This window comes from Giraffa tippelskirchi, chromosome 4, assembly GCF_054371585.1.
Source record: "Giraffa tippelskirchi isolate mGirTip1 chromosome 4, T2T-mGirTip1v1.2.pri, whole genome shotgun sequence".
Lineage (NCBI taxonomy): Eukaryota > Metazoa > Chordata > Mammalia > Artiodactyla > Giraffidae > Giraffa > Giraffa tippelskirchi.
In genome coordinates, this window is record NC_137278.1 from 184,447,246 (window position 1) to 184,474,826 (window position 27,581).

Sequence of the window (27,581 nt, forward strand, 5' to 3'; positions counted from 1 at the left end):
CATTCTGCCTTAAAAAATGATTCTGCCAAAGACAGAAGGCACTGATTAGGTATTTGAAGGTGGAAGGAAGAAAAAGTTCTCTCTCTTTTTTTCTCTCTATTTTTAAGCAAGGAAACAGTGGCAGAGCACTCCGAAGAGACACTCCAAGTGGCTGTGGCATCCAGCCTTCTAGTGGCAGAAATGTTAGCAGTCGACTCAGTGGCATCAGTACTGATCCAATAATGGCAGCAAAAACAGCAGTCCTCTCTTCAGCAACTCAATGTCAAATACACTTTCCTGGCCTCCAGCCCCAGTTGCTCAGCAATAAAGAATCCACCTGCAATATCAAAGGTGCAGGAGACTCAGGTTCCATCCTAGGGTCGGGAAGATCTCCTGGAGGAGGTCATGGCAACCTACTGCAGTATTCATGTCTAGAAAATCTCATGGAGAGAGAGGCCTGATGGGCTACAGTCTGTGAGGTCACAAAGAGTTAGACATGACTGAGTAACTGAGCGCGTGTGCATGTGTGTGTGTGCGCACGCACGCGTGCACACACACACACACACACACACACAACCCTGAGTGGTAACAGTTTTCAGTTTTGGAGGAAGCAACCTCTTGCTCCCTTTGGCACTTCTAATGCTTTTGTTATCAATGTAACCGATTCCTTTGAATCTCTCGCTGCTTAAAGTGAGTTCTCCCCATGCTGCTGTTGGGAATGTAGACTGGTACAGCCACTATGGAAAACAGTATGGAGGTTCCTCACAAAACTAAAAATAGAGGTACCATATGATCTAGCAATCCCACTCCTGGGCATACAGTCATGCAAAACTATAATTCAAAAAGATGCATGCACCACTGTGTTGATACCAGCACTATTCACAATAGCCAAGCTACAGAAACAACTTAATATCTATCGACGGATGAATAGATAAAGAAGATGTGGTATACATACAATTGAACATTGAAAGTGAAGTCAAAGTGTTAGCCACAACACTGTAAATCAACTGTACTTCAGTAAAAAAGAAAACACTACAGGACATCCAAAATTTAAGGGAAATTATGCTAATAATTTTAAAAATGTCTTCAACATTTTTACTCTAAGTATCTTTTAGTATATTGTCTGCCTTTGATGCTCTCTATTAGGATGATTTTGTTTGCAACGAGGTGTAATGGAAGGGGCATGGTATTTGGGATCATACTACACTACTGTCTTCATCTGACCACTTCTAACTGCGTAATATTGTTGAGAGTCCACCTCACTAGAGCGTCCAGAACTTGACATGAAATTACATATGCAAAAATAGGGTGCCCTCATCCTTTTTCCATCTGTTTCTTTTGTTTAAATAGCAACTCGATGTATACTCAAAGTCATAAAATTACAAATAGAAATACTTACTATAAAATTTTTTGATAAGTACAAGAAACGTTAAATAAGGGAAAAAGTCATTCTTAATTCAGCCTTCTGACAAGGAAGCACTGCTAACATTTGAAGTATTTCCTTCCCCTTATAACTATGTACTTCTATTTACATATGTTACTCATTTTTTAAAACCCACCCTTTTTTCCTTCTTAGGGTTTTATGATAAGCATTTTTCAGATACTCTGTGAACCACTGTCAATACCATGTGACTGACTATGTAACACAGTGGGAGACATCTTGATGGCTTCAAAAGGCAGAAACCCCATAAAATATGAACACCATCCTCACTTGTGTTTTTGGTTTTTTACTACAAGACCTCCATGTTCCTGTACAATGACCATATATCATGCAATCCCACTCCTAGATACATATCCAGAAAAACTCTAATTTGAAAAGATACATAACCCTGTGTGCGAGACAGCAAAAGAGACACAGATGTATAGAATAGTCTTTTGGACTCTATGGGAGAGAGTGAGGGTGGGATGATATGGGAGAATGGCATGCTGCTGCTGCTGCTGCTGCTAAGTCACTTCAGTCGTGTCCGACTCTGTGCGACCCCATAGAATGCAACCCACAGGCTCCGCCATCCCTGGGATTCTCCAGGCAAGAATACTGGAGTGGGTTGCCATTTCCTTCTCCAGTGCATGAAAGGGAAAAGTGAAAGTGAAGTTGCTCAGTCATGTCCGACTCTTAGCGACCCCATGGACTGTAGCCTACCAGGTTCCTCCGTCCATGGGATTTTCCAGGCAAGACTACTGGAGTGGGGTGCCATCACCTTCTCCGGGAGAATGGCATTGAAGCATGTAAATTATCATATGTGAAATGAATCACCAGCCCAGGTTCGCTGTATGATACAGGGTGCTCGGGGCTGGTGCACCGGGATGACCAGAGGGATGGGATAGGGAGGGAGGTGGGGTGGGGTTCTGGAAGGGGAACACATGTATACCCAGGCAGATTCATGTCAATGTATGGCAAAACCAATATAGTATTGTAAAGTAAAAGAATAGATAAATAAATTAAAAAAAAAGAAAACATCCATGCACTCCAACATTCATAGCAGCATTGTTCACAGTAGCCTCAACATGGAAACAACCTAAATGTCCAGCAACAGATGAATGGATAAAGATGTGGTACATGCATACAGTGGAATACTACTCATCATAAGAAAGAACAAAAAATAATGACATTTACAGCAACATGGATGGACCTATAGATTATCATACTAAGTGAAGTCAGAGAAAGAGAAATATTGTATGACATCCCTTGTATGCAGAATCTAAAAAGAAATGATACGAATGAACTTATTTACAAAACATAAACTCACAGACTTAGAAAACAAATTTATGGTTACCAAAGGAGAAAGATGGGAAGAGGGATAAATTAGGAGGTTGGGATTAACATATATTGATACATACTACTATATATGAAATAGATATATTATAATATATATATATATATATATATATATATATATAGTATGTCCATAAGAAACTCTGCTCAATACCCTGTAATAACCTACATGGGAAAAGAATCTGAAAAGTTATATATATATATATGTATAATTGATCACTTTGTTGTACACCTGAAACTAATACAATATTGTAAATCAACTACAAAATGCAAAATGAAAATTAAATAAATAATATATAAATTTTAAAAAGAAAAGAAGAGCTGTGTTTCTCAATCACAGTAAAGACAGACTGTTTCTTATTTACTTTCAATTATAGCAAAACTGGGGGAAGTACCTGGAGTTTCAGTAAAGTTCCATCTTCCTTACAGTTCGTAAGAACTCCTCTCAGATCAGATAATAAGCTGTTAATTACAGTTTTCTGCATACATCTTTCTCTTTGTTTCTCAGGGCACATTAATAGAAAAGTGGGAATAAGATATGGACCAGATGCCATTTCTAAACTATAACCCAGTTCACTCAAGTCTACCCAAAAAGATGTCCCCAGCATCCAATAATTTATCCCCAAATATGCTTTTGGAAGTTAATGTTTATATCAATTAATGAAATTCAGCATAAGTCAAAGGACTACTTTTGGGAAAAAAAAAATGAAAATGGTGGCAACAAATTCAATACAACGTTGAAAAGAAATGGAAATACCAGGTGAGATCTCTACACAAAAGGCCACCCATAGAAGGTGACCTTTATCAACAATGTTGAAACAAAGCTACAGAATCAGCAGGCACTGCACTTTGGACTTCTGCAATAGCCCAGCTAACTCGTCTATAAATACTAAATCAATCCAAGTGAAGATGAGCAAATACAGGAAGACAAAAATTCACTAACAGATTAAAATATCCAAGTTCCTGAAATCCAGAAGGAAAAAATATTTGGAAATATTTTTGAAGACAAAGATGTCAAAGATCACATCTGTGAGTTAGTAAAATTAATCTCTAACGGAATCACCAGATAATCATAATACCCAACTGTATAAACGAAGAACACTGTGAAAATTGTGGAGAAGATGGGGTCAGGATGCAGCAGTTTTAGGGAAATGAGAATCGCTTACTCATTTAGTCAGGGCACAGTTTAGAAGTTCTTTTTTTTTTTTTTAGTTTTACAGTATTGCCATAAACCAACTATGACAAATTTAATGACACTGTAAGTTATTTTTTAACAGATATAAGAGCTCAGATGATAAAATGTCCTAACATTTAATCTGCCAAAAGTAGATTAACCCTTAGAATACTGTAGAATAGAGACATGACACCCTTTTTTACCATTCAGTTCAGAGTTTATAAAATCAGTATTCCACTCTGGACCTACCACTTGGACATTATCAAAAAAAATATTATAATTTATATATATATAATAATAAGCATACATATAAAATAATAATGAAAAATCTCCTAAATGGATAAAATAAAACATACATGAAAATTAAGGTGTGTAAATATATTCAACAGTTGTGTTGTATGTATGAACTTACATGCATGCACAAACTCATGTATATACATACATGTCCTTAATTCATGTATGATTAATTTTAATTCATAAATGAAATACTCTAAGTATAATACTATTGGAAGTCCTAAAGAAATCTAGGATGCCAACATACGTCTAAGGTCTAAATATAGAATGATTATGATTAAAAACAAAAGAAAAGAGATAAATCAAAATTTTCCATCCTCAGAACTAGAAAATAGAATTTCTTTCTTTTAGTACTCTCCATATTAGGAGGGGGATTCCTTTTCCACTCAAGCACTTTATCAGAATTTACTGGAGGCTTTTATCTCTATGTGAATTTCTCACTTATTTGTTGTTATTGTCGATTTGTGTTTTGTTGAAAGTAGATGCATCTCTGGGGATGAAGTGATTGATTAGTCTTCATAAAAAGTATGAAAAGAATGGCCTGGGAAGGTGGTTTTAGCATACAACATAACTCAGGCCAAGGGAGGACAAAGCTAAAACTAAGGTTAATTGACAAAATCATTTCCATGCTCAGTCAGGGAGCGAGAACATTTCCAGAATGGTCCTCAACTGGAGAACTCAGTCAAAAGCATAAATCCTCTGCTTGATTCTAGTGGGCAAATCCATGCCTGTGACTAAGTGAGACTCTGTAAAGAAGGAACTATAAAGGATCATTAAAATTGTATATTAATAAACTGAAATAACCACACTAATTGTTCAACTATCATGCAATGCTTACCAACTCTACCCTTGGACATGCATATGTCTCATAGAATTTTCAATTAAATTTTTGGTAAGGAGTCTTTGTTACCAATATATCAACAGTATGGTCCTAAACTTGTCAGATTTTTAACCGTTCCAACTCTGGCCTGTGACTTATAAATTGGCTTATTAGATTTATAGCTATCAGTTGAGGTTATGCGGGGTTTGTTTCACTCCATACTGCAGAAAAATGCATCTTTTCAAAAAATTTGGAAATATAATTTCCTAAGAAATTAACTTTAAAGTATAGACATCATGGTTCAAATGTGAGCTATTCATATTTGTTGTAACTATTCATCATTTGTTGAACTCCCCAAATTTGTTTGTATCATACCTCTTCTTGGATGCTGTCATATATTACACAAGCAAACAAACTCCCAGAGAACAGAGTACTAAATTTAGAACAAACACTACCAAATCAGTATTTAAAATTCTACCTGCTTCCATATTTTAGTCACATGACTTACTTGTCACTTAAAAAATTTATATGGAGCAGAACATAGTAAATGTCTTCATTTTTCTCTGTTCAGAAATGTGGATTCTCTCTCTGCCTGTTGGAGAAGACAACCACCTACAAAGTTTGCCAAGGTATCCTGGACACACTATTTAAATGGGCAGTTAACTTTTTACTTAACTCATATTTTTTCATATTTTCCTCCAAGTATTTTCATCACAGGAAAAAAAAATCATCTGTTGTGGTCAAGTGTCAATTTCTTTATCACTGAAAATGTCACACTGATTGAAATCTTTACAGGGATCTATGATATTTTGACTGAGGAAAACTTTAGATATATCACACAGTAATAGTTTCTAAAACGTGGTCAGGCAGATTCAAGAGGTAATATCTGAAAAGATTATTCTACTTTCTATTTTTTTCTTCCAACATTTTCAGCATTTTAAAACACTTGCTTACCCCTTATGCCACAGGACAAACAGGAGAGCAACAAATCGTATGATGTTTACCTATATGTTTATAATTAGTAAGCTTACTGATTTTAGCATAAACATACAGAGATGACTGGAGTATATTCCAGAAGCAGCTTACCATTTCTTAGTAAATGTTGAGTGCCAGAACTCGCAAGAAGGCTTACCCATGCATTCTCTCATCTTCATTTATTTGGCAAGAGTCTGCCACCAGCCTATTGTGTGCTGGGAACCCTAGGCATGACTAAGATAAACCAAGTCCTCCTCTTATTGGGGCTGGAGCAGGTGGGCAATAAGGAAATAACATGACAAGTCGCAATATGAACAATTCAAAAAACACAGACAGGTAAAGACAGAATAATGAGAGTCAGCGTGTAAAAACTGCTTAAAATAAGGTCATCTGGGGCAGACTCCACTGATGAGGAAAACCAGAGAGGAGACCTTAAGAAAATACTGATGTAAGAATAAACCTCAGGGATACTGAAAGGAAGTACAGCCCAGGTGGAGAAAATAGTACGTACAAAAACCCTGAGTCAAGGTCAGGCTCAGCAAGATCCAACAAGGGCAAAGGGCTGATATGACAAGAGGAGACATGAGTAAAGTGTTAGGAGAGAAGGTCCAGGACACAGCAGATAGGGAAGTCACAGCTGAGCTCATTGGGCGCATGAAGAACCTGAAATTTTATTCTGAATGGGAGGTGAGGCAATCACAAGATTACAGAGAAATGACATATCTGACTCACCTTTCAAAGGATTAGTTCTAGTGCCCTGTGACAAATAAACTATAAGGGAGTGAGGGCGGAAGCAGAAATCTTGTAGAAGTCTATTGCACTAACACAGGTAACAGATGATGGTGATTGAGACCAGGATGGTAACTGGGTAGGTAAGAAGTGGTGAGAGTCTAGCTAATTTTGAAGTTGGGTGGAATAGGATTTGCAGATAGATCAGATGTGGGATATTAGAGTAAAAGAGCTAAGAAGGATGAAGCCAAATTAGGCACCCTGAGCCACTGGACAAGTACAGCTGAATAATCAGTGTATCACAACAGGGTTTCCTGAATATGACCCCTATTTAAATTCTAAGCAAGAGCAAAAAGTATCTAACATTTTACAGTCTTTCCTCTCTAGCTTCTTTAATCAAAAGGTTCAATTTTCTAATTTACTTAGTTCTTATATACTCTGACCAATATTGATTCTCTTTCCATAGTTTTTGCTGCCTATATACCTTTATTATGGTCTTCCCTGATGGCTCAGACAGCAAGGAATCTGCCTACAATGTAGGAGACCTGGGTTCAATCCCTGGGTCAGGAAGATCCACTGGAGGAGGAAATGGCAACTCACTCCAGTATTCTTGCCTGGAGAATCCCATGGACAGAGGATCCTGGTGGGCTACAGTCCATGGAGTCACAAAAAGTTGGACACAATTGAGCAACTAACACAATACTTTTACTATAAGCAAAGGAGTGAATGGATGAATAGATAGACAGAGATAGACAGAGATCTATCTATAGTTACAAATTTGGAAATCAAAAGCCCATAAGCCTTCCACCCAACTTTTTTCAGGCTAGTTTTTAACCCCTTGCATCTGCTGATTCAAACTAATGATGCAGACAGGCAACAATTAAGAGGAACATAGTATTTTTTTCTAAAAGTTCCTGATGACAGAGGCTGGAAACTCTAAAATCTTACCAAGACAGCACCAAGGAAAGCAGGCAGTCCACAGTGCCATGAGAAGAAAAAGCAGGTTCTTTAGCTGGAGAATCGGCTTCCCAGATGGCTCAAGTGGTAAATAATCTGCCTGCCGATGCAAGAGATGAGGAGATGCGGGTTTGATCCCAGGGTTAGGGAAGATCCTATGAAAAAGAAAGTGACAACCCACTCCAGTATTCTTGCCAGAGAAATTCCATGGACAGAGGATCCTGGTGGACTACAGTCCATGGGGTCACAGAGTCGGACACAATTAAGTACACACGCTTCCTTCCTTCACTGGTGAATAAGGCGCATGCTTCCATATTCAGAGCCCATCACTTAAACAAGGTAAACTGGTACAAGCTTCTGAGGGACTGTAAGGTCAGAGGTCATCAGCGGCAGGAGTCAGGCATACTTCCTTTCCACGTGTTTGCTGTCTATGGCTAACGACAATCATTAAGTTAAAGCCAAAAGACTCTGAGCTCTTGATGGGTAGTTTGCTCCTTTCCAGTCTCTTCCAGCATTTCCCCAGATAAGTTCTGCAGATCATTAACCACATCAGATGCTCTGAGACTAAAGATGATTCTCCAATCAAATAAATGTAGGAAATACTCTACTCCATATTCTTCCTGTAGAAATTTACAATGCTCCTTCATTAAAGGTTTTGTCAAGTTCCATGATAATCAAACCACTAACTCCTTAACCAGCATTTTCCCAACTTATTTTACCCACAAAGAAAACAAGGACCTTAACTAGGACATGAGAAGAGGATGGCCATTCAGAGAGACACTGCATAAGAAAACTGTCAAAATCTGGTGAATAATGAATGGATGACAGAGAGGCAGATGTCAAAGTTGACTTCAATACTAATACCACTACCTTGATGACCAGGTAAGGGGAGGGGTGGGGGGGAACTTCTATAGTAAAACAACTGACTCCAAATTTTTTTTAAGTTATTTTAATTCAATCATACACAGACATTTATGGATTGCCATGTTCCATACATGAAACAAGGCATCAGGAGCAAGAATCATGGACAAGACAGGGACCGTTCTTGCCTTTGCACAACTTAATGCATGGGAGCCATTCCAGCTCCGTATGAGAACTCATTTGATAAGCACAGAGGATGCCCATGATTCAGGAGCAATAACATTCAACTTGAGTTTGGGAATGTGGAAACACTCCAAGAGGAAGTAATTATCTCAGCTGAGCCTTGAAGGAGCATTGTTAACAGGTGACAAGAGAGAGAATACTGCTCACACACAGGGAGGGACAAGGCAGATTCAAAAAGAAGGTAAAACACCGTGTGGGTCAGGTTGGAACAAGGTAACAACGAGAAATTGAATAAGTGTTTGAGTGTAGCACACAAGAAGAAGTAATGGCATAGAGTTAGTCTCTGTTTTATATTTACCTGCTATGTATTATAGGCACACATTGTTGTTGTTTAGCTGTTCAGTCAGGTCCAACTCTTTGAGACCCTATGGACTGTAGCCTGCCAGGCTTCTCTGTCCATGGGATTTCCCAGGCAAGAATACTGGAGGGGATTGCCATTTCTTTCTCTAGGATAGGCACAAATATTTTAAGTAAATATAAAATATGAATTTTCCCAAATGAACTCCAACATTCTCAGTTATTTTGTTAATTTTTTTCTTTTTTTATTGAAGTATAGCTGATTTACAATGTTGTATTAGTTTTAGGTGTACACCAAAGTGATTCAGTGTATACACACATACACATATATTTCCCCTACACTGTAGTTTTGTATGTGAGAAAAATCTTCTGGACATCAGATTCATGTAATGTGGTGGAACTGAAGAGAGAGAAATTAATTCCCTTTTGCTTTGGGATCTACTGATATTCAGAAAGGTCTTTTCTTCTAGAAAAAATAAATAAATAAAAGCCATTGGTGAATTAGAGACCCCTGAAGAGTACCTAGGAAAGCTGTGAATACACTGCAGTCTGCAAGTTTCCTGAACTGGGAGTTTGAACCATATTCTGAAATACCCGTTATTTTACAATTACATCTGCCCTCTATGGCCTTTTTCAAGAGATCAAGGTATACTTCCAAATATGAGAATTTTTGCTGATGTATCTGAAGGGATAAAAAGGCTACATTTACATTCTAGATCGAAGCAGCGAGTTTCGTAAAAGTAACACACCTCTTTGCAGGTTACTGGACTCCCCACCTGCACACTCTGACTCAGCCTGAGTTAAAAACTGTATCCTGCCTTGAACATGTTCTCAAAATCCAAGGCGGATACTCATGAACCCAAGTAAACAACCTTTCTTTGGCACCACCCTGCTGTTTTGTTGTATTTCTTACACCTTAGCAAGACCTGATCGGCTCAAACTTTTGACATGAAATTCCCTTTGAAATAGAAATACATTTTCATATATGCGTATTTATTTATTTGGAGGATAACTGCTTTGCAATGTTCTGCTAGTTTCTGCTGTGCAACCTGAATCAGCAATAAGTGTGTGTGTGTGTGTGTGTGTGTGTGTGTGTGTGTGTGTGTATCCCCTCCCCCGTGAGCCTCCCTCCCACCCCTGTGAAACAGAAATACATTTGATGTATTCAAACTACAAGCACATGCTTGCCCTTGTCCAGCTACAGCCTATGTTTCATGTTACTCTTCTGAAGAGCAGGTCAGATCATGGCCCTCCTCTGAGATGTCGCCTCTGGACCAGAATAAAGTTCTCAACGTGACCTCAAAGGGCCTCCAAGATGTCCCACTGCTTTGTCTACAACCACTTGCCACACTACTCTTGGCTTTGCTCTGAGCTTGCACCATCACCTGTGACACTTACACTTGCCATTCTCTCTGCCTGAAACACTTTCCCCTCCCCCAGGTACATACATGGCTTATTACCCTGAGACAACCAACTGTCCCCTTATCAGTTCAATCTTCTTTGAACAGTCTACATAAAACAGGACACAGGTGCCATCCCCATCCAGCAAAAAACTCAGCCTGCTTGATTCTCCCTCACAGGACTGATTCCACCTGAGACGTGATCTACTAGAATGAAACAGAAAGTGAACAAAAGATTTATGTACTTGCTAACTGATATCTGGGGAGAAGGCAATGGCACCCCACTCCAGTACTCTTGCCTGGAAAATCCCATGGACAGAGGAGCCTAGTGGGCTGCCGTCTATGGGGTCGCACAGAGTCAGACATGACTGAAGCAACTCAGCAGCAGCAGCAGCAACTGATATCTGAAATGCTTACAATAGGCTGGCACATAGCAGGCACTCCATAAAGAAGGCTGAGTGTGAAGAATTCATGCTTTCAAACTGTGGTGCTGGAGAAGACACTTGAGAGTCCCTTGGGCTGCAAGGAGGTCCAACCAGTCCATCCTAAAGGAGATCAGTCTTGAGTGTTCATTGGAAGGACTGATGTTGAAGCTGAAACTCCAATACTTTGGACAACTCATGTGAAGAGTTGACTCACTGGAAAAGACCCTAATGCTGGGAAGGATTGGGGGCAGGAGGAGAAGGGGTTGACAGAGGATGAGATGGCTGGATGGCATCACCAACTCAATGGACTTGGGTTTGGGTAGACTCTGGGAGTTGGTGATGGACACGGAGGCCTGGCATGCTGCGATTCATGGGGTTGCAAAGAGTAGGACACGACTGAGCGATTGAACTGAACTGAACTGAACTGGACAGCAAGGAGATCAAACCAGTCAATCTTACAGGAAATCAACACAAATATTCATGGGAAAGACTGATGCTGAAGCTGAAGCTCCAATACTTTGGCCACCTGATGTGGAGAGCCGACTCACTGGAAAAGACCCTGATGCTTGGAAAGCTGAAGGCAGGAGGAGAAGGGGGTGACAGAGGATGAGATGGCCGGATGGCATCACTGACTCAATGGACAAGAGTTTGAGCAAACTCTGGGAGATGATGAAGGACAGGGAAGCCTGGTGTGTTGCAGTACATGGGTCGCAAAGAGTCAGACATGACTTAGCGACTGAACAACCACAATAAAGAATTAATGGTCACTAAAAAGTTTTGACAGATGGAGAATTAAGGGATAAATAGTTGGGGTTTGGGACACAAACTCAGGGACACTGCCCCAGCTCCTTGCAAACCTCTTTCCCAGCCTTACCCCAAAGTGAGGTGATTTCTAGCAATTATCCCTCTAGGGAAGGATCAGATCGAGGTAACAGTTTGTAAGTCAAGTAAAGCAGTTGAAGGAGAACACAATAATATTCCTCACACGCCCCATCTCAAAACAGCCAATATGCTGTTCCCCACTTGTAAGGCACTCCATAATAAAGGCTTTCTGGAAGGATGACCATTTTTATGTTACTGGAGAGGAGAACGATTAAGGGATATGACATTTTCTCATGATGTGCACTTTTGTGACTGGACAAAGGGAGAAAGCATTGCTGTACTGTCCTGGGGGGAGGAGAAGGTTCTTCAAATTTTCACCAAGTACAAATCCCTTTATGCACTTTGGATGGGAAGGGCTCCACTACAGGCAGGTTGAGGAGACAGGGTGGAACGGGACATGCTATTTTTAAGCTATTTGGTAAGAATGGCTGTTTTTCCCTCTGATATTCTGGAGCCACTCGAATGGCATGTCTCCACACATGGCTGTCTGGATGCTATCAAAGGCACTGACTGCTTTGAGTGAGAGGAAGAGGTCATATGCTCATCTTCTCACATGCTGCTACTGCTGCTGCTTTTTTTTTTAAAAAAAAAAAAAGCTTTGTGACCTAGAAAGGAGATGGACGGTATGAATGATGCACGGACTGCTGAGAGCATTGGGCGTCATCAGTCTATTTATACCTCCAGGAAGGAAAAAATGAGTACAGGCCAATGACTCTACTCCATGGACCGAGTAGGCAAAGATCATCTGGAAGAGACAATAAACAACACAGCAAGGAGGGCACTGATGCTGTCAGTGAGAAATAAAAGGCGAGGCCGTATGCGCATCTTCCTTGGTGTTTTCCAAAATCCTGCTTGCTTCCAGAGAATATCAAGTTGCTCCCTGCTGTTTCCCACTGTTGTAGAAAGCCTCCTGAATCTTAGGGAAAGACACTGCCACCCACATTTGAAAAACTGGCTTCACTCCATAGGTGCATACATGCTCACATTTGGCCATAATGGGCAGCCATTTGGAAGCGCTGTCAGTTTGCGGGGAATGTTTTTCAGGCTTAACAAAGTGTTTGGAAAAGTCTTATAGATTCTTGTGTGACTTAACTCTGAAAGCGGTGGGAAAATGAGAAGATTTACACGGATTTGCACAATCTGGTAGAGATTTTTTTTTCCCCAAGGTATGTCATCAGCTCCTCTGAAATGGTGAAGTATTTACAGGACAAAGTAGAGGAAAAGCACCCGGGCACAGCTGTTAACACTTACTCCTGCATGACTGGAAAATTTAATGCCAGGCTTTACCTCTAGAGGTTGTTTCTAGAGGAAGTAGTACAGTGTGGGACCCAATGGGACCCAATGTTGTAAAATTTCCTCATTTTGCTCTTTTGTCACCCATTTACTCTTGCAATTGCTACCAGCTGAATTTGCTTTCGGTGTTATTTTACCAGCTGTGGTGATGGGTTTGCTGACAACTGGCGAGAGTATGCACTGTTTTCCAAGGCTGGAGATTAGGTACTTCTGAGCGTGAAATTTATTGTTCAGCGTGGACTCAAACATGGAACCTAGATTCCTTCACAGAACATGAACTGATTTATTTTGAAGACATCTGCTGGTAGTGGTGGTTTAGTCGCTAAGTCATGTCTGACTCTTGCGACCCCATGGACTGCAGCCTGCCAGGGTCCTCTGTCCATGGGATTCTCCAGGCAAGAATATTGGAGTGTGTTGCCATTTCCTTCTCCATGAATACCTAAGGTTCATAATAAAACAGTTCATAATAAAACACTTCCTGTTTCTCTAATGATCCAAGTCTTCTCACCATCTCTGAGGCAGATAATTTAAGGCCAGCTTCACCCTTCCCTTTCATTTGCTGAAATCACGTTTGGTTTTAATCCACGAGGCAAGCACTGTCATTTCATTGCAATCACTTCTTTCATAGCCTGACCTACAAATGGAGTGAGGCTGTGATTGTTCAGATCAAAGAGCATTAATGCTTTCATATTTCATCATTTCAATATGCACGAGGCAATTGTGGAACTGATAAATGTCAATCATTTGTTGTCCAATTGGTATTCTTACACCACTGCTACATATTGGAAACATACTGACTGATGGATAGTCAATGAATTTAGATACGATGATAAACTTCCCTGATTGACTCGACTCCTCAGAATGTAAATTGGCTGATAAAAACCAATGCAATCAACTTGCTTTCTTTGTGTTTGTTTTGTTGTTTGCATGAGCTTGCAAGTTTAAGAGGTATTGCTACTTATTGTTCACATGTATTTGGTGTCAGAAAGGTAAAGGGAGAGGTGTGAGGTCTATTAGAGAGAAGACAATTCTAATGCATACAGGAAACTAAGGGACTTCCCTGGCAGTCCAGTGGTTAGGACTCCGCCTTCTAATGCACAGGGTGCAGGCTCAATTCCTGGTCAGGGACCTAATAGCCCACATGCCTCACAGCCAAAAAAACCAAACAGAAACAATGTTGTAACAATTTCAATAAAGACTTTTCAAAAATGGTGCACACCAAAAAAATCTTTAATAAAAAAGAAAAGAAACTGATAGTTCTGACGAAGAGAATGGGAGCTGCTGGGGGAGAAGGGAAAGCCAGGCAGAAATGAAAACTCAGCCATAGGTACTTTAAATAAATAGGTACCTGACAAATACCCACTGGTCAATTATACAATAGAGAGGAAATGAATTATGGGATGTATCATCTTTGAAATCTCCCCTACATGCATTCCACTACCAAGAACAAGAACTTAATTTTCATGCACTCAGTAATTTTAAACGTTTCTTGTCCTTTAAATTTCTACCACATACACTAAAATGGCAAGGTTCCCCCTCCGTATCTTTCTTCCTTCATACTGCCACAAAGACCCTGCCTTTAAATGGAGAGAAGCATGGTACCTCCAAAATAAGTTGGATTTTTGGGAGAGTATGGAAATACAAACCTCAGGGGCAGTTCTGAACAATTTGGCAAATTTTCTATGAGGCAAAAGAAGGACGTTCCATAAGAAAATTCTCTAAGTGAAAAAAGCAGATCCAAAATTCATGCCTATTTCTCCTTTAAAAAAAAAATTGTTTTCATGGAACAGTGTATTTTATGAGTTCCACATTAATCCTTAATTTATGCTGATGTATCTCTTGATCACAGCACAATTACTATGAGAAAAAGAAAGCTAAGGGTTCTACTCAGACATATTTAACTCACACACAAGAAATGGAAGGAGATATTCTTGTTGTGCTAGAGAAACAAAACACAGGAAAAAGCAATTACTGGCCAAATTTTGTGGATCGCACAGATACTGCTTTTGGATTTCCTCATTTTATATTTGTATCCTTGATTACACTGACAGTCAGTATTCATTCCAGAAAATAATGAGGTATTTCCTAAGAAGCTAATACACAAGTAATTCTGGTATAACCATATACTTAATTTTTCTTTTCACCCATATCCTTTCACATACCTACACTCAAGGTACATACATACACTCAAGGTAGGGATGGAGACTTCAACAATATACTTTAAGAATATCCATATTTAGGATAGAGTAAGATTTCTCTCCTTATTAAATGTCCTTCACTTCAATTTCTATATAACTTCTTCTTGCAAAAGGAAACAAACAGCAGTTAATGTTGACAATTACTGGCTGTCCATCAGTGCTGACAATTGAAAATAAACCAAAGGAGAATAAACATGAAAAATGTTATGTTTTTGTAAATTCAACAAATCTTTACAGGAGTACTTCAATACGGAATTTTGACTCAAATTCTGCTGCCTTTGACTGATGAATTCTGAATGATGATCATGGCCTCCCAGAAAAGACGATCCTTCAAGCACAACATATCTCAAGATAATTCAACCTATTTGTTATGACACTGCCTGTTTCTTTGATGTTATCTGTGGACAAGATGGTTTTAGCATATATTTTTGTACCACAGCTAGCAAGAACTTACATTTATTGAGTTAAGTGTAAGCATCAAATTCAACGTTTCCAACTGAAATAATGGTTTCAAAAGACACATAATCATGTCTTAGAATTTTTTAGTTTTAATTTCCAAAGTGCTAGCTTTGACTACATGTTTTCAAACTGCTAATGGACATAAACTTCAAAAGAACTGGCCTACAATTTATAATTGTTAACACATTGCAGTGCTGTTGACTAAATATTACCATTTGTTCTCCAACTTTTCCACCATATGAGAGGATCATGCTTCCCTGTCTCCTTAACGTTCAGTAAGGCCATGTGAGGTCAGGGAAATGTATTTGCAAGTGGCATGAAATCACTCCCAGGCTGAAGTCTAACAGACAGTAGGTGATTTACCAACCCTGTTCTCTTGCCCTGCGATTGGGGAAGCACATGTCAGGGGGAGCTTCCTTCAGAAATAACGGAGAAAAGCACAGTCTTCCTGCCAAGCCACATGAGAATAAGAAGAAAGTCTCTTTTGTTATAAGCCATTACCATTTTGGTGATTGTTGTTACTGCCACCTAACTTAGCCTATCCTGACTGCTACACATACCTGGTTGTGATGATATGGTGTACACTGGAAATTAAAAAAAAATTAAAAACAACCTATATTAAATCATTGTGAAAGCCATTTTAATATGGATATGGAGTGTCAACAGTTAAATTCCATTTTGATGTAGAATTGCATGTCGAGAAATTCTCAAATGTTATATGAATGACTTAGTGACTGGAGCAACAACAATATGAACAAGAGAGCTAACATGGGTCAATATTTAACAATCAATGTGAACAGAGGAAGGGGATAGGGGAATCCAAAGGTGAGAAAGGCATCCAGATGGAGGCACTATCCTAGGAAAAGTAAAGGAGTTAGAAGACAAGGCGATTTCAGATAATGGAAACTAGTTCCAAATGAAGCTCTAGACGGCAGGGGCTATACACCATGGGAAGCATCAGGAAACAAATGCTGTAGGCCTGGAAACACTGTAAGCTTGCAAGAAAAGGCACCAGATGATCAGGTCTATAATTTTCAAAGGTTTCTCTCCATAGTTTGAAGGCAGGGTTTGAAGAGAGGAATGGGTGGAGACAGGAAGGTCAGATGAAGCAAAAAGGAATAATTGGGAAGAAAACATTACTAAACATGCTTAAAAATATCCCATGAGTGACAAGAGCTTACAGAATCATTCCTTGTAGTACCAGATGTCCTCCAAAATCAGGGTACAGAGCTAGTGGTCAAGGCCTCAGTCTTTAGCTTGGAGTTCAACTTCTGCCAAATGCCAGTTGTATGATGTCCTGTTTTCTTTACCCATAAAACTCTACTTCTTGGGCTTATCATAAAGATTTAAATAAAATAGTAATACATGTAAATGCTTTTTTAGTCAAGTATTTGGTTCTCAATAAGGGTTAACTAGTACTAGTAATCTAGTGTATTTTATGACCATAACATTCATAAGCCATTACTGCCTAACACTGTATTTTTTTCATCCTTCCTCTACTAATGATGTTGCCTTTGAATGTGTCTTTTCTCAGTCTCCACCTGCTCAAATTCCACTCACCCTTCAGGATCCAGCTCATATACCATCTACTCAACAAAGGTTTTCCTGAATGAATGCTCCCCACCTACTAAGAAATAATCATTTCTAATTCTGAACTATAACATGATTTCTAACTTCTTCATGGCACTTAATTATAACCTATCTGCTGGCTAAAAGATTCATAATATAAAGCTTATTTTTCTCAGCTATATTAGATTTTTCTTTAGCCAGTATTACTTCTTTCTCTATCCCTGTATATGTCCAAAGGTATTTAATTGTGATGCCTTGAATGTATTGATCTTCACTGTGGAATAATTTAAGGAATCATACCCAATTCTAACATAACCTGATTAAGTTTTTCAGTATGATATATAATATTTTCATTCACAAAGTTCAGAAACAACTATTTCACAAAACTGGTAATTTTCTCCTTTCTTTTATCTATAAATCAAAGGTTAGACAGACTGATTATTTTAAAATCCCATGGCATGTTGTTGATAAATCCTAAAGGAAAGTTCACAATCTCTGATGGAAAACCCATAATTCCTATATTCCAGGAACAGAAAAAGAAGAAATCTAATCTTTCACAACTGGACAAATAGCGTTCTTCACTCTGACAGCCCTCAAGATGTCATCAGGCAGAGAGGGAACCTTGTAAACAACTAGCCACTGAAAAACAGTTTGTGTTTCCCCCAGACTGAATCAACAAATAAGCCTAGTGCTCCTTGATACCCTTTGTGTCTGCTGTAATAAACAAGCATTCAAGAGGTGTTGTGTAAGTGATGGGATTTATTGGGAAATAGATTTGCACTTGAAAAGCAACTAGTCCAATAATTTGATCACTGCATCCTGAAAAATACACAGCCTGGTCCAGGTCTCTTTGGTTAAGTGATCAAATAAAATCCAAAGGGATTTAGGGAATAGTTCCTGCTTACCACCATGTTGCAAATTTTCTAAAATAGAGTTTGACCTTTAATCTCCATCCCATGAACTTTTTTAGAGCCTGCCAAGTAACCTGTGGGATTATAGAGCCATCTCACCAATTTCTTTTCCATTACAAATGACTTTGGAATTTAAGTCTTTTGGAAAGCAAAGCTTAAAAATGAAATCCTAAACACTCCTTGGAAAACATAAAAACTGGGCAGTATCATAGACACAATACATCACTTAAACTTTTCATATCTCACCACACATGTTAACTGTTTCAAATGTCCCTTGTGTAGGTGACTCTATACTCATGAATCAAAGCTTAATTAGATTTCTTTTGATCCTACACTATACTATGATTTTTAAATTTTTATTTTCTTTACTGTCCAATAATCAAGCAAAAAAATGATTTTGAAAGTATATCCAAATAACTAGGAAAGTTAGACCTTTCGTATAATTCATTAAGCAAAAAAAAAAAAAAAAATGTTGTCACAAAGCAAAGTTCTATTAGATAGTGCTAGCTGTTTGTCCCAATTTTTTCCAGGCTGACTTATGCAACATCCTGATGCTTAAAACCATCCTGCATGGAAAATCTGTCTCTAGGGTCGAGGGGTGGGGGCAGGAAAGGAGTCTCATTTTCTTTTTAAAGTTGTAATTTGAAACAGATAAATGATAAAATAAACGTCTGTACTTTACAAACACTTTGAATTAGGTACTGCAAGACGCATTACTGTATTTAAAATAGATAACCAACAAGGTCTTACTACATATAGCACAGGGAACTCTGCTCAGTATTCTGTAGTAACCTAAATGGGAAAAGAATTTGAAAAAATAATATATCTATAACTTTGAATCATTTTGCTGTATACTTGAGACTGACACAACGTTGTTAATCAACTAACACTCCAATATAAATTTAAAAAAAATTTTAAAGACTACAAGGTAAAGGCAGTAATACTCATTTGAAAGTAAAAACTCAGCAGACCCTCCTTTTGCCCAGAGCATTTATAATACTGTAATATCAAAATATTTTGCTTTGCAAGATAAGTAACCCACAATACTCAATGATCTGACTATTTTTGTGTGTAACACTTTATACATCAAATAGAGTTTTTCTTTGGTTTTCTTCAAATGTTATTGTAAAAATTTAATGATTAGTAAGAGATGAAAAGACGTTGCTTTTTTATTAATGTAAGTAGGGTCTCAGTACTATGGGTATAATAAAATAATAATTTATGTTTCTCTTCTTTCTATTGACTAGAAGTTGACAAGTACGTAAAATTCATATTGGATGTCATATATGAATGCTATGGCAAAAACTTAAGAGTATCTTTCCAATTTGGCCTTGGTCTCTCCAACAATTAAATCGTATGGCTTTTCACCCTTTCCTTCCAAAACTAACTGAGATGGATAAGGCTTTTAGTGTCCAATCATCATTTTATGGAAATGATTATAGAAAAATTACATTTTCAAACTCAGGGAAGATTTTTTTTTAACTTTTGAAGTTGACTTAAAGGCAAAACATTTGAAGTGACAAGAGAAGTCAAGAATCAAGGGTCTGATTTGGGGATTAAAAGCAGTAACCCACCTGGAAGAAAAGCACATCACATCTGGACTGTAGCCGCATTGACAGGAGACATGCTAACTCAGAACACAGTACAGCTCATATCCTGTGTTATGAAGGTATGACAGAAAGCTAAATCACTCTACCATTTCTGTATTATAGTACCTGTCTGAAAGCACACATTTATCTGTCCTGAATTTTTGCATTACGTTTGAGATGAATGACTTTGGAAACATATTTTCTTATACTACTAATACAGTAAGTGCAATGTCAACATCTGAAAATAATTATTTCTGTGTCTTCACATAAGCTTGGAATGCTGACAAATGAATTTGGCCTCAGACACGGCATAAGAGCCATGACAACTCCACCTTAACATTATATACGGCAGACTTCTTTAAGGGAGAATTACTATATGGTTAAATCTTATAGTAAGCACTCGAAAGCAGGATGTGCTAAAGATAAATTGAAATTTTAGGAGGCTGAACACATGTGGAAAGTTAGGAGTTTCCTTTAAAGAGAAATAGGAGTAGCTTGGTGAATTCTGGAGAAAATGAAATTAATGCTTTCTAGCAATTTTCTCTACATCCCATAACAGAAATCCTTCTTTACTACATGGAATCAGTTATAAGAAAACTTAAGGAAAGTCTTTAATGGGAGCAATACTTTTGCATGGGTTTGTTTTGGAAGACAACTACAACAAAATAATTACCTGTTTGATGGGTAGTCTTATTGGGAAAATAATCCTTTTTCTTTATATAAAGGAGGATTAGCTAAAATTGAAGAAAAAAGCAGCTTAACATAAGCAACATAGTGCTAAACCTCAGTTTAGTTCATTTCAAACTTTTGAGTTATGGGCTCTTTTTTTTATTTTAAATTAGTTTATTTATCTATTTTTTAACTTTACAATATTGTATTTGTTTTGCCATACATTGACATGAATCTGCCATGGGTGTACATGTGTTCCCCTTCCAGAAACCCCCTCCCACCTCCCTCCCCATCCCATCCCATCCCTCCGGGTCATCCCAGTGCACCAGCCCCGAGCACCCTGTTTCATGCGTCAAACCTGGACTGGCGATTCGTTTCACATATAATAATTTACATGCTTCATTGCCATTCTCCATATCATCCCGCCCTCGCCCTCTCCCATAGAGTCCATAATACTGTTCTATTTATCTGTGTCTTTTTTGATGTCTCGCATACAGGGTTATCTTTACCGATTAACTAAATATGGGCTCTTTCAAAAGGGTATCCCTCATGATAAAATGTAAGCTGTGTGACTGAGTATAAATCTCTAGTATCTACACTAAGCCTACCACCTATAATATTACTAGCATATAGTAAGGACACAATCAGTATTTGTTGAATAAATGAGCGAAGGCTGAGTGAGGTACAGCACTGGTTCCCAAATGCTGGCCATGACAAAATTTCACTCATCAGTAGCAAAATTGGATAAATAAGGCCTGAAATTGTGTCATCAGCCATCTATCCATCTCCAGGATTAAAGCTGATTTGCCTTACCTCAACCAACACTCTCAATTTTTGTTTGCCAAGTCCAGACCTAGAGTCAATACACAAAGGAACTGTACAGCATATAGCTCAAAAAAAGGTCATAAATTTCACCCAGGACCCCAGGCAGAAAAGAAAGAAAAAGGGAAAGAAAAGAGCAAAGTTGTTAACACTGAAATCACAGAAGAGGAAAGATTAAAAAAATTATTTCATCTATCCTTCAAAGAAGTGTGCTGATCTAAGGGAAGAGTTTATTCAGTTTTATTTAATCTTAAACCTTGCTAACATTGGAAGTGAAGATTAATTAGCAATTATATAGAAAAATTCTGGGTATTACAAACAGACTCTGAAGAACTAGTTTCTATTTTCAAATACTCATGTGATCTTTATCAAGAATTTAAATGACTCTTGGTCTCAATCAACTTCATTCTTTTTTATAATAGAGGAAGGGTTTTTTTTTTTGTTGTTTTTTTGTTTTTGTTTGCAAAATGCCCTGAGTCTCTGAGAATGTGTGCCTCATGGAGCTTAGACCAGGCAGAGTAAAGCAGCACTTACCCATCACTCTCCAAGAGCAAAGGTGACGAGGAACCAAATCCTAGAGATGAAATCATTGCTCTCCTGATAAATTCCCAGTTCCTCTGACTAAATATTTCCCTCCTTAATCCCGGACACTATAACTGCCAGTCATTTTGGGTCTGTTATTCCAATATGAAAAGTCTAACTTAAGCACCATAAAAGTCTTGGGAAAAAAACATTTTTGAACACTGGTAGGCTCAGGGGACTGACAATGGAATATGAACCTTTCACCCCAAAGATGGTTCCTTGGGAACAGAAAGCAAAATATTGGATTTTTTTTTCTGTAATAACCCTCCTGTGCTCCCCACTTTCCCAGGTGGTGCTAAAGCATCCAGCAGCTGTTTACTGTCAGTGTCCCTGCAACATTCTGAAGAGTCTTTTGAATGATCAGGATCAACTTAGAAAGAAATATGTCCATAATACTGTTCTATATCTGTGTCTCTTTTGCTGTCTTGCATACAGGGTTATCTTTACCGATTTACTGAATTTCATATATATATATGGGAGAGGGCAAGGGCGGGATGATATGGGAGAATGCCACTGAAACATGTGAATTATCATATGTGAAATGAATCACCAGGCCTGGTTCGATGCATGATACAGGGTTTCGGGGCTGGTGCACCGGGATGACCCAGAGGGCTGGGATGGGGAGGGTGTGGGAGGGGGGTTCTGGAAGGGGAATACATGTACACCCATGGAAGATTCATGTCAATGTATACCAAAACCAATACAATATTGTAAAGTTAAAAAATAGATAAATAAACTAATAAGAAAAAAAAAGAAAGAAATATGTCTACCCGGGCGCTTGAGAAAATTTGCATATAATCACCTGAGGATTTGTTTAAAATTCAGACTTTGATTCAGTGACCATCAAAGGAGGGGCCTAGGAGTCTGCATTTCTAGCAGCCCCTAGGTAATGCTGATGCTGTTAGACCCATGAACCCATCTTTGAGGAGCCAGGATCTATCCCACCTTGACCTATGCTGTTGAATTTGATGATCCGATTGACACCACAAAAATTTCCTCTGCACCAAAAATCTCAATATTGCCCAATACCAGAAACATACACACAAATGTATGCAAGCACATACACTGAGAGAAAACAAATTTCAGTTTCAATTATTGAACTTACTGGTTCAGATGTAACATTGCATGGTAGCAAGAGTGGTTACACCGCACTTGTATTCTTATATCTGACCCTTTCGAGCTTTGCACCTACACTTCACTAGAAGAGCATCTGTACAGTCCTTGCCAAATCCTTACAATGGTTATGAGCTGAGCAGAAAAGATACCTGTAATTACTATTGAAGAAAGGGGAAAAATAGACTGGTCAAGTTAAGCAGTTTACTCATGACATCTCATAACTAGCAGGAGTCAGATCCAGTGATCATACTCAGATTTTATGTCTCTCCCCCAGGAGATCAAACCAGTCAATCCTAAAGAAAATCAACCCTGAATAATCATTGGAAGGACTGATGCTGAAGCCACCTGATTCAAAGAGCTGACTCATTGGAAAAGACTCTGATGCTGGAAAGATGGAGGGCAAGAAGAGAAGGGACAACAGAGGATGAGATGGTTAGATGGCATCACTGATTCAATGGACATGAGTTTGAGCAAACTCCCAGAGATGGTGAAGGACAGGGAAGCCTGGTGTGTTGCAGTCCACGGGGTCACAAAGAGTCAGACACGACTTACAACCCCCAAGTCTAGAACATTTCCAATGTAACAGTGCTTTTCACATCATCCATCCCTGCTATGTCCCAGCCAAGTTCTCTATGATGTATATTACACTATTGTTCCCCTAGTTGTAGAACTAACAAAGTTCAACCCGTGTTCTATGGGATTATTTGGGGACTCACTATTTTGGAACAAGCTGCAGTCTCAATGACTCTTTTTTTTTTAATCTGGAAAAGCTGCCTGGATTCTGCTGGACGATAGAGCTGGATAGAAGAATTAGCATTCTCAAGATCACTGACTCTTTGTGATCCCATTATACAGTCCATGGAATTCTCCAGGCCAGAATACTGGAGTGGGTAGCCTTTTCCTTCCCCAGGGGATATTCCCAACCTAGGGATCGAACCAGGTCTCCTGCATTGCAGGCAGATTCTTTACCAGCTGAGCCACAAGGGAAGCCCAAGAATACTGGAGTGGGTAGCCTATCCCTTCTCCAGGGGATATTCCTGACCCAAGAATCAAACCAGGGTCTCCTGCATTGATTCAACAGCAGAGTGCTATCTTTGATCAAGCTGAATACAAATGCCAGTCACAGATCATCAGTGTTAGTAGTGAGTGAAAATGTTTCACAATTAAGAATCTCACAGTGATTCCCAGTAATATGGAATGCAACTAGGATTTGCTTTGATAGCAAGAAAGGAGCAGTACTGCCTGCCTGGTCAGGTGACTCTCAGAAGGACATTCTCTCTGGAGTGTAAGTTCAAGAACCTGGGTCATTCTTTATTTTTGAAGGATAATTGCTTTACAATATTGGTTTGATTTCTACCTCACATCAACATGAATCAGCTATAGGTGTACCTATGTTCCCTCCCCCTTGAACCTCCCTCCAACCTCCCACCCTTTCGCAGGTTACAGAGCTCTGGTTTGAGTTTCCTGAGTCATACAGTAAATTTCCATTGGCTATCTATTTTACATATGCTAGTGTATATGCTTCCGTGCTACTCTGTCCATTCATCTCACCCTCTCCTTCCTTCCCCTCCACACTCTTGCCCATAAGTCTGTTCTCTGTGTCTATGTCTCTATTGCTATCTTGCAAGATCCTGGATTGTTTCTGCTTTGTTGACTGCTGAATCCCAGCACCCAGAACAGTGCCTGATACACAGAAGATGCTTCAGAAATATTCTTTAAATCAAATGAAGAACTGAAGTTTTACTATAACTATAAACAATGTGTTAAACGTTAAAACTGGTTTCAAAGTACTACTCATTTCCTTCATATTACTGTGAACCAAAAGTTGGTTTTAAATATTTTAATCCTTTGGACAACTAGAGACACTCAGCTTTTCACCAACTTATGAAAAAGTACTCTTTAGTATCTTAAAGATATAATCTCAATGCAATATATCCCACACCACAAAATACTGTATCTAACCTGCCTCTTGAGAAACCTGTATGCAGGTCAGGAAGCAGCAGTTAGAACTGGACATGGAACCAGTTAAAACTGGTTCCAAATAGGAAAAGGAGTACATCAAAGCTGTATATTGTCACCCTGCTTATTTAACTTATATGCAGAGTACATCATGCAAAACGCTGGGCTGGAGGAAGCACAAGCTGGAATCAAGATTGCCAGGAGAAATATCAATAACCTCAGATATGCAGATGACACCACCCTTATGGCAGAAGGTGAAGAGGAACTAAAGAGCCTCCTGACGAAAGTGAAAGAGGAGAGTGAAAAGTTGGCTTAAAGCTCAACACTCAGAAAACTAAGATCATGGCATCTGGTCCCATCACCTCGTGGCAAATAGATGGGGAAACAAGGGAAACAGTGAGAGACTATTTTTAGGGGCTCCAAAATCACTGCAGATGGTGATTGCAGCCATGAAATTAAAAGACACTTACTACTTGAAAGGAAAGTTATGACCAACCTAGATAGCATATTAAAAAGCAAAGACATTACTTTGCCGACAAAGGTCCATCTAGTCAAGGCTATGGTTTTTCCAGTAGTCATGTATGGATGTGAGAGTTAGACTATAAAGCTGAGCACCGAAGAATTGATGCTTTTGAACTGTGGTGTTGGAGAAGACTCTTGAGAGTCCCTTGGACTGCAAGGAGATCCAACCAGTCCATCCTAAAGGAGATCAGTCCTGGGTGTTCATTGGAAGGTCTGATGTTGAAGCTGAAACTCCAATACTTTGGCTACCTGCTGTGAAGAGCTGACTCATTGGAAAAGACCCTGATGTTAGGTAAGATTGAGGGCAGGAGGAGAAGGGGACGACAGAGGATGAGATGGTTAGATGGCATCACCGACTCAATGGACATGAGTTTGGTAGGGCTCTGGGAGTTGGTGTTGGACAGGGAGGCCTGGCATGCTGCATCTCACAGGGTCGCAAAGATTCGGACACGACTGAGCGACTGAACTGAACTGAACCAAGTAAGAGAAGGCGAATGACTTAGATTTATTTCAAGCCTACTCTTCATGTTATCATGGGAATTTAATTTCCGATTTTCCCTTACATCTTGGAGTAATCAGTATTTTATGAAAAAAGCCTATCACAGGCTCTTCAGAGCATGATGAGTCTCCCTTTCTTGCTGTTGTTCAGTTGCTCGATTATGTTCGACTCTTTGTGACCCCATGAACTGCAGCACACCAGGCTTCCCTGTCTCTTTCTTAAACATCACATTTCATATGTATTTGCTTTACCTTTGTTTGCCACTGGGCTATACTCTATCTGGTGGCTCACACAGTATAGAATTTGCCTGCAATGCAACAGACCTGGGTTCTATCTCTGGGTCAGGAAGATCCCCTGGAGAAGGAAATGGCAACACACTGCAGAATTCTTGCCTGGAGAATTCCATGTACAGACAAGCCTGGTGGCAGGCTACAGTCTATGGGATTGCAAAGAGTCAGACACAATTGAGAAACTAACACTTTCACTTTTTTCATATTCTTCGGACAGGAATTGTATCTCGTTTTGCTCACAGCTGTATCCATTGCCCCTGTCTGCTCTTGATCCTCATCAGGTCTAGGAGTTATAAAAACTAGCAAATATCCTCTAAAAACAATTCTAAACTGCCTCTCTGGCACTTTCTTTACATAAAGATGAGAATAGAAGTTTCTCCAAGAATTTCGATAAGACCGCTTAAATTCAAACCTCTAGAGAGTTTTGACGGAAACACATTATAACCCTACATGACAAATGCATGTCTTCCCTTCTGGTCCATGGATGATTTGGGGCCCATATGCTAGTCATGAGAAAGAATGGGTGAAAGATAGTCAAGGCTAGAGTAAGAGACAGAAAATGCAGAAAAAGGAAAAGGTCACTCAATATTCAATATTTGATGAGTTAACATATCAACCAAGATTAGGTACTTTGTTGATACAAGAATATCAATGGTCTACATTCTTTTAACAATGGAGGAACTGCGAACCTCCTCCATCAGACATATTGAGTTTAAGGAAGAACAAATCAAATTCAAGTTAACGGACAATGGAGCTCAGATTGGAAAACAATAGCTGATCACTCAGCTTTTCTATAAGTAATTCTTATTCAGTATTGGTCAGAGAGGAGGAAGACAACCCTAGCATTGTGACTGTGAAGGAATTTCATCCATGCATACAACCTGTCTAGGAAAAATTCCCATTATCTGTTAAGTCATTAAATAGGAAACAGTCTATGAACAAAGAATTTGAAGGCAAATTTGTGACAGAGAAAAACATATATGTTAACTAGGTAGATACAGAAATCTTTCTTTTCAGTAGCTACTCACCTGAATCTATCTTTCCAGAAGCCCATACTTTCTGCAACCTTAGTAAAATTATATTTTGTGCAATTTTTAAACATTTTTACTCTGTTCTTAGAATTCTGACACTAAAATACGGTATAATATTTATTAAAATTTTACTTAATTGTCTTTTAGAGATATTAAAAATCAAGTTCCAGGCTAAACACATTAGAAATAAACAAACAGTTATCCATGGACCTCAGGTGGTCCAGTGGTTAAGAATCCACCTATCAATGCATGGGACACGGGTT

The 27,581-nt window shown here is 38.8% G+C and overlaps 1 protein-coding gene across 8 annotated transcripts in view; it reads right to left on the minus strand.

Moving 5' to 3' along the window:
- PDE3A (phosphodiesterase 3A) overlaps nt 1–27,581 on the minus strand; it is a 627,104-nt gene that overhangs the window by 277,237 nt on the left and 322,286 nt on the right. Inside the window, exon 1 of one of the 8 annotated variants that reach the window (XM_081592254.1) lies at nt 21,854–21,961. The exons of the other annotated variants lie outside the window; for them this stretch is intronic. The gene's annotated coding sequence lies outside the window, so the exon portion shown is untranslated. Of the gene's footprint in view, nt 1–21,853; nt 21,962–27,581 lie in introns of those variants that run through there. 8 annotated transcript variants of the gene reach the window in all.